The sequence below is a fragment of the Schistocerca piceifrons genome, chromosome 4 (genome assembly GCF_021461385.2).
Source record: "Schistocerca piceifrons isolate TAMUIC-IGC-003096 chromosome 4, iqSchPice1.1, whole genome shotgun sequence".
NCBI classification, from domain to species: domain Eukaryota; kingdom Metazoa; phylum Arthropoda; class Insecta; order Orthoptera; family Acrididae; genus Schistocerca; species Schistocerca piceifrons.
This window is the reverse complement of record NC_060141.1, coordinates 335,889,439-335,898,413: the sequence shown is the minus strand read 5'-3', so window position 1 is coordinate 335,898,413 and position 8,975 is coordinate 335,889,439.

Sequence of the window (8,975 nt, the reverse complement as noted above, 5' to 3'; positions counted from 1 at the left end):
GAACACCTAGCGCCAAATGAGGCTGGCCGCGCAACACGAGACAATTGAAGCAACGGGAAGGAGACAGTGTGTGACAGTCAGCGAGCATTTATGGTGTACCGCTGTTGTGTTCTTCATTACCAAATGGCCTGGAGACCTCATCTGGACGACGTCATATGGGGTAGAATCACCGGGAGACCGGAATAACGGCGAAGTGTGACGAGTGTAACGCACTAGCTCGGTACTGCTTACAGCATTGTTTCAAGACCATGGGAGGCGTTCCGTACCAGAGGCGCACTACCCGAAGTGGATGAAGTGGTCCACGACGGTGAACTACAGCTGAAAATGGCTGCTACATTGTGCAACAGGCAAAAGGGACCCAAGTCAGTCAGCGAGTGCAATTGCAACCACTATTAACAAGACTGCAAAACATGCATTTTCGCTATTCACAGTGGCGCAGGGACTTCATGGGAGTGGTCTCTTTGTTCGACGACTAATGCGTTGCGTTTCGCTGATACCGGCATATCGGAGACACCGTTTGCGATGGCCTGGAACAGTGAGGAGTGTGGTCGCGTGCTCTGCTGGCTTAGCAGATTCAGTCTGAGTAGCAAGGAGGGAAGTGGGAACACTTAATACACCCAGAAATGCTGTCTCCCGTGATAGTTTCGATGGTCCAGGTGTTATGGTTTGTGTGTGTGGTGGTGGGAGGGGGGGGGGGGAGGGGGGAGCGAGGGGCGTAGTGTTGCATGGACGTATTGACCTAAAGATCTTTAATAGGAAACTGTACTCCTTCACCGTGTTGGTCTTTTCGCCAGTGCATTTGGTCCTTACTTCGTTGTTATGGATAACAATACGCCACTGCATCGAACAGAGCATGTGGAGTAGCTCTTGGAACTAGACGAAATTGGACGAACTGACTGCCCTGTCCTTTTCCCCTAACTTCAATCGTTCGAGCACGTGTGGAATGCGTTGTGGAGAGGTTCTGCAGCATGTCCACATGCACCAAGGACCGTTCACCTGCTTTCAACCGCACTGGTGGTGGAACGGAGCGTCGTATGACAGTAACTCCTTACTCATTTCGTGGTCAGCTTGTAAGCACGTTGCAGAACACGCATTGCAATCCGTGACGATCGCACACCGCTTTTACAACCATGTCCCGATTTTTGTAGTGTCCAAGGGACCATCATAAATTGTGGTGACTTCAGTGTAATTACTGTCTTTTTAGCGTCGTTTCTGTTCTCCACGCTGAATATTTATTTCAGTTACCTCTTGTGCTGTTTTGTAGCAGTTCATGTTTTGCACCTATGGCCCTGGCTTCAACGACCAATGTTTCTTGGCAGTGACACATCTGCGAAAGCTACTTTAGTCGTTAAGTTTCGCACACGAATGTAATATCGGTACATATGTGGCCTGAAGTGCCCCCCACAATGTGATTATTGTCTCTTCAGCAGAAAGGGTCGCAGACCACTGTGTTACACCACTAGAACTTGGTAAGTGGTGTAGATTTTTGTGAACTATCGTACGACTGATCCGGTATAAGTTTTTTTATTTTGTTTCGAAAGATGTTGCTTATATCGCGGCAATGGATAAAGCATTTACAAAACAACGGCATGACCATGAATTACATGTATTTGTCTTCATTTTTACAAAATTTGAACCGACTCACACAAGTTTGAAACATAGAACTGGCGCGCGTAAATAAACTCACAAAACGTTTTTTACGTAAAATCCAAATGAAGTTATATTTTAGAAAAACTGTTTTCAATTTTATCATAAGAATTCATTTTTTATTTATCTGATTCATTTTAAACCGTTGCCGCCCATTCGATTCACGAAATATCGAATTCTACGTGCTACATTTAGCTCGAATTTAAACCACCGTATCGCCAGAAAGATTATTCAGTAAAAAGAATTTAGTTTTGACTTTATCCACGACTATTGGGGAAAAAATTTCGTTTTTACTTTATCTGTTACCTACCTTCGTGCTAAGTTTGATATAATTCGTATAAGTTTGAAATGTAGAATTGGCGCGCTCGAAAACGTCTCACAAAAAAGTCATTTTTACACGTAAAATCCAAACGAAGCAAGATTTTTCAAACAGTTAAAACTTATCTTAGACTGAGATCCGATACACTGATCGACCAAATTTGAATCATCAGTCTCGCTCCACTCCGGAGATGTTTGGGGATGGCTTGTTTTGCACGTAAAATACGACCAGTGCACCTACAAATGGTGCCATTAACTTAGCCTTAATTTCAGTCCAATTAAAAGATTTTACAAAAGGAATTAATCTATTTGCACAATTTGCCTGGGTGCCAGCTCCGGTTTGTCATTGAAACCTTCCTTAATGTACTGTAACATAACTTCAGTAAGAAAGATGTTCGAATGGCTATACAAATGGCCGCTGGTCCGAGCCAAACCAAAAACTTTTCATCAAATATTCCTAGTTCAAGTACGAATCGAGCTTCAAGAGCCCCTCCCCCCAAACTGCGATTCTGCGCACGGCCTTTTCCGACATAATCCCATCATCATCAGACATCTCCATCACTTGGTAATATGGTCTGTCTGAGTCGCTGTGCAGGTTCCTCGATTTCTGTCTATCTTAAGCATCATGTCAAAAATTGAGTCCAACTGTCTTTCTTAAGTCTCCGTACCATTTGTCCGGTGATCTTCCTCTTGGTCATTTCCGATAAACTGGGCTCCAATCTTGTTCTTTTTTTGACTACCTACCATCCTTGTTTCGAGCGACATGACTAGCCGACTACCATTTCATGTATTCACTCTTACCATTACGACATTGATCTTTGTTGTCCGTCGGATATCAACTGCCTTCTTTGTGTCTTTGTTTATGTTGCCAAATATTAAACTTTGTAGCCCCCTTCAGGCTATTATTAGTTTTCTGACGCTGTATTATTTAATGTCCGTTTCTTACAGCCATAAGTTATTAGTAGCAGTATTCAATGGTCAAAAACTGTTTTCTTTAGCTCATCCGACATCTTAAGACTTAAAAACTGGAGATCATATCTTCCATACGCTTGCCAGCTTAATTTAGTTCGTCGTAGTGTTTCTGGCTTTAGCTCTCCTTTCAGATTTACAATTTGACCCAGATAGATATATTCCATGATCATTTGCAGATGTGTACTTCCAATAGATATACTTCCCTCCAGTGTCCATTCATTCGTCATGATTATAGTCGTATCATGGATCATTTTTAGACCATTTTGAAGGCAGGCTAACACATGTTCCCTAACCAATATTTGAAGTTCTTCAATAGAATGGAAAAAAGAACAATATCATCAGCAATCCTCAGGTTATTTAATCTCTTTGCGGAATTTGGCTTCCGTCTGTTTTCCTGTCAAATTTAGATACTGCTTTTTTATGATCGCTGAAAATGGTTTTTGAGGTAAGGTGACCATATTTTACACCCTTTTTAACGGGAAATTCATTGGATTCTTCAATAACACTCAAAAACGCTGTGGTGGTTTTGTATATGTTATATAAAATTGTAATATAGATCTGTTCTATTCCTTGTTCTGTAAGAGCCTCAAACATAGCTTCGTGAATGCCTTTCCAAAATCTATGAAGGCAAGAGAAAGAGGTAGATGGTACTCATTTTGTAAGTAGGCTGTTTATGTTTTCTTTATGTAAGTAGGCTGTTTAGGTTCTTATGTAAGTAGGCTGTTTAGGTTCTTATATTGGTAATGCCGCCGCCACGTAGCGCTCTCTGTATGAAAATGAAAATCACTGGCTGTGCTGTGTGCAGTCTGTGGCTAGTTTGCATTGTTGTCTGCCATTGTAGAGGGGCAGCTGGATGTTAACAGCGCGTAGCGTTGGGCAGTTGGAGGTGAGCCGCCAGCAGTGGTGGATGTGGAGAGAGAGATGGCGGAGATTTGTAATTTGTCATGAACTGCTATATTTATACATGATGATATCAAGGTAAATACATTGTTTGTTCTCTATTAATATCTTTCATTTGCTAACTATCCCTATCAGTAGTTAGTGCCTTCCATAGTTTGAATCTTTTATTTAGCTGGCAGTAGTGGCGCTCGCTGTATTGCAGTAGCTTGAGCAGCGAAGATTTTTGTGAGGTAAGTGATTTGTGAAAGGTATAGTTTAATGTTAGTCAGGGCCATTCTTTTGTAGGGAATTTTGAAAGTCAGATTGCGTTGCGCTAAAAAATATTGTGTGTCAGGTTAAGCACAGTCTTGTATAATTTGTTCCAAGGGGACAATGCATTGTTATAGTGAACAGACGTCACAGTGTTATTGTGTGTGTACATTCTTGCTTGTTTGTTGCACGATTACGTAACGACTATAAGGCTCACATACTTAGAACATTTACCAGTACTGCTAATGAGATTTTAATGCAACATTTTGGTTTATTTGAAAATACATTCTGAATTTAAAGTGCTTTCTGAGAGATACCAGATGACACAGAGGTTAGTTTATGTGACAGCTACACGATTTTTATCACGACGCTACTAATGAGTGACAATTTACAATGTTGCTTTTGCAGTGTTTCTGTTTTATATCTGCACAGTTTTCTGTTTTATTCTGGAAAGTAAAACAGGTTTTAGTAGTAACTTTTGTAGTATAGCTACAATGAGACTGCCTTTTCCGTAGCACAACAATACGTTACTGTACAGTACTTTCTTCATCACGGCAATAAGCGTAATAACTAAGACATTTATACGCAAAGCATTTCACTTTTGTGTATTATGAGGTAAGTACATTGACTTCTGCAGAACTTAGCTTTCGGAGGACGATAACTACGACACTTCCACAGAGATTATGTTGCAACAAGACGCACATTTAGCGCTACAGTACACGTATTTGAGTGATTAATTTTGTACTTAAAACATTTATTTTTAAAGATTTTTGAATTACAAAGAAAGTTTTCTGTGATACATTTCATTCCATTGCTGTAATCTGCAACACCTGAGGGTATAATTACATTAATCCTCAGGGGGGTACACGCTTACTTTGTGTACCATGTGTGTGGCAACCACAAGGAACCCTAGCTAATATGGTATTTGCTTATACAACTTTACACATCGGTACCATATTTCTCCAACACATAATTACACAGCTATCTGATCATTTAACTGAGACAGACAAACGTTTTTACTACGTCAGTGACACATGTTTACATAATTACACCGTTGGATAACTTCACACTTACGAAATTGTATTTTGTCTGTACTGTGTGAACTCTTCATATTTTTTCGGAACCATTGTGATACTATGAGAGCGTTGAATGATGTATTTGGTATGGATTCATGATTTTTAATGTACGTTTGAGGCAGATGACACTTTTGACATGAGCAGAGAATTTTTTTATTATTGGAGGAAGCTACGACGATTTTGAGATTTGACTGAGGTGTTATGATGTTATTTTTACGACGACGATGTGTATTATGCTGCTGAGGTATGTTTATGATTAATAGGCTGTTGCTATATGAGTTATTTGATTATGGTACTTATCTGTTATGATGCAATATTGAAGAAGTGTCAACGAATAAGGTAAGGAGTAATGAATAGTGGTTAGGGACGCTGACTTGTGAAAAAGGACGTTGGAAACCGAGAATCGTACTTTAAGAGTTATGAAATGTACGTAAATGCGTGACTGTATCACAATACTGACGAATATTTTATTTGGACACTTATATTTATAGGATTTTCTTTCTACAGATTTGCAACGCTAATTCTTGACCTGTGAAATATTTTTATGTGAGACTGTCACTGTAGCGGAAACTGCTGTCGTAAATATTTCCGTAAGAAAGTTAAGTGACCACCTGCACGTAATGCGTCGTGGGCACCCAGCTGTGTCGGACGCCTGGAGAGAGGGCCATTGGCGCGTGCCTTTCAGAGCACAGGAAGGAAAAAAAAAAAGGGAGGCCATTATCCTGGCCATTGTCATTCCTTTAGAGTAAGCATCGCAAATCCGACACGCTAATTACTGGGAAACATATCGTACTTTCTGATATTTACTGAAATGCCTAATGAAATGACAAGAAATAGTTTGTCTACACACCTGACTATGACTACTGTCTTTCTAGATGAGAGATTTTTTTACTACTTATGAAATGCCAGATGACTATTGAACGATGTTCTTACGCTTTGCTTTGTACATAGTTGCTTATTTCATTTGATATCTGGTTTCCAGCTGTGTTGCAGCATTGCTTTTATAAAATGAAATGCATTTGCTAATGTGAACACTTTCTGTCAACAGATCTATTAAATAATTATTTTACGATACACATTCTTTAAAAAAGGAGCACTTGGAAAGGAAAGAACAATAAGAAGGAACTAGTAACAGTAACACATAATTTTCTTTTCAAGTACATGGTAATATTTTTTTTTACAATAAGTTGTTGTGGTGCACCACTTTAATTACATAGACATTAAGATGTAATTATACATTTCTCTTAACTGCATTGTTGTCTTTAGTGTACTATTTTTTCTGCTTGTGGGTTTGTCATGTTTAGATATAAGTCATTACATTTACTGTTGCTTGCTTTGCCAATTTCCATTTTTTTTGTGTCATTGCTGTTTGTATTAATTGTTTTGTACTGCTGCATTGCCTCGTCCCTTAGTATATATATCTGAGCTCAGTAGATTTAAGTTAGCTTAAGAGGGGGTAGACTATATAAGAAACTGGAATATATATAAGAAACTAACTATTATAAATTTATAAGAAATAGGATACTGTACAGTGGAGAAAAACTATTATTGACAGAGGATGTGAACAAAATACGGAAGGCAGGCTTAGATAGGACTTTTTGGGAATAATGATGAACAAAGGGAGATCTCCATGCAAAATACTGCAGTAAAACAAACCCTGTCCTTTCCCTTTTGTGTTATCCCACTATATGTTTGTGTACCCTTGTGTATTTGTTTTCTTCCTGTCTCTGTGTAGTTTCATAGAATTTTTTCTTCTTTTAATATTAAGCTACATTCACTATGACGAGAAATACTGTTATCCTCAAATACAATTGGCATTAATAATGTGTTATTTACTTTGTAAAGATATTTAGACATTATTTATTCTGTTTTGTGTTAATGCTCATGTGTGAAGTTGATGTTTCAAAAGTTATTCTGATCTTTTATGTATGTACTCATGTCATAATTCCCGTAACACTGATGTATATGTTATTTCTATTCTTTTGTAAAGCCCCTATTACTACAAATGTTATCTATATTGTTATGTTTTTAATGATGTATTTTGTACCTTTGTTATTGTATTCTTATGTTATAAAATTGTAATTGTCACCAGTTCATGATATTATTAACTTGTTAGTTACATTTCACTGCACACGTTTCTGTTGGTCATAGTATATGGACAATATGTGAGAAGTTGGGACTGTTAGTGTTTGCACGTGTGTTAATGATTCAGCAAGGGACTGGATAACAGCATTGCTGGTTCTAAGGACAATTTCAAAAACTTTGTGAGTGCACAAGTGGTGGTTTATGGACTTGCTATATTGTCCGCAAGACTCTTCAGTGGTGATTGTGCACCTGCACAGTCACAACAGATGGCTGCTGGCCATCTCTTCAAGGACTACAGTGGGTCTACATCTTTGATGATCCATCAATACCATTATTTCTACAAGGACTTCAGTGGGTCTGCACCTCTGGTGGCCCACCAATACCGTAATCTCTACCAGGACTACAGTGGGTCTGCTCTGTGATGACCTACCTACCAATATTCTTCAAAACGTCGAATGACTCTGCTGTGGGTTTGCTCTGTTGTGGCCCATTATCTGTCAGCATGTCAAGAGTCAGCACTGTCTTTCCGTTGGAAGGACAACGCTACTTCTTCAAGACTGCATGGAAATCCACTACTTCTGTGTGCAATTTCTTTTACTAATGAGACTTTGTGAAAAAAAACTGTAATTACTATTATGATGAATGATTAGGACTATCTTTATGGACTGTGAGAAAATTTTAGCTTTTGACCAACATTGTATCAATAAGTGTGTGCATTCTGTGAGAAAATTTGAGCTTTTGACCAACATTGTATCAATAAGTGTGTGCATTCTGTGAGAAAATTTGAGCTTTTGACCAACATTGTATCAATAAGTGTGTGCATTTGATTTCTTTGTTACAGTAATTGTGAAAAATTTTTGTCAAATCTGTATTGGCCAGTGCCCAACACCATTTGTAAAAATTTTTTGTGGGGAGCATGGGGGCTATGTAAGTAGGCTGTTTATGTTTTCTTTATGTAAGTAGGCTGTTTAGGTTCTTATGTAAGTAGGCTGTTTAGGTTCTTATATTGGTAATGCCGCCGCCACGTAGCGCTCTCTGTATGAAAATGAAAATCACTGGCTGTGCTGTGTGCAGTCTGTGGCTAGTTTGCATTGTTGTCTGCCATTGTAGAGGGGCAGCTGGATGTTAACAGCGCGTAGCGTTGGGCAGTTGGAGGTGAGCCGCCAGCAGTGGTGGATGTGGAGAGAGAGATGGCGGAGATTTGTAATTTGTCATGAACTGCTATATTTATACATGATGATATCAAGGTAAATACATTGTTTGTTCTCTATTAATATCTTTCATTTGCTAACTATCCCTATCAGTAGTTAGTGCCTTCCATAGTTTGAATCTTTTATTTAGCTGGCAGTAGTGGCGCTCGCTGTATTGCAGTAGCTTGAGCAGCGAAGATTTTTGTGAGGTAAGTGATTTGTGAAAGGTATAGTTTAATGTTAGTCAGGGCCATTCTTTTGTAGGGAATTTTGAAAGTCAGATTGCGTTGCGCTAAAAAATATTGTGTGTCAGGTTAAGCACAGTCATGTATAATTGATCAAAGGGGACGTTTCAATTTGTTGTACTAATTGAAGTGAGGATATGATCATTTGTTCTAAATAATGCGCAGAATGCAGCTTACTAAGAGGGTTCAGCCGTGTCAAGTTTAGTGGTCAAGCTGGTAGTCAAAATTCTCGTAACAACTGTGTACAATATGGACTGAACGCTGATGGGGATATATACACTGTGACAAAACTG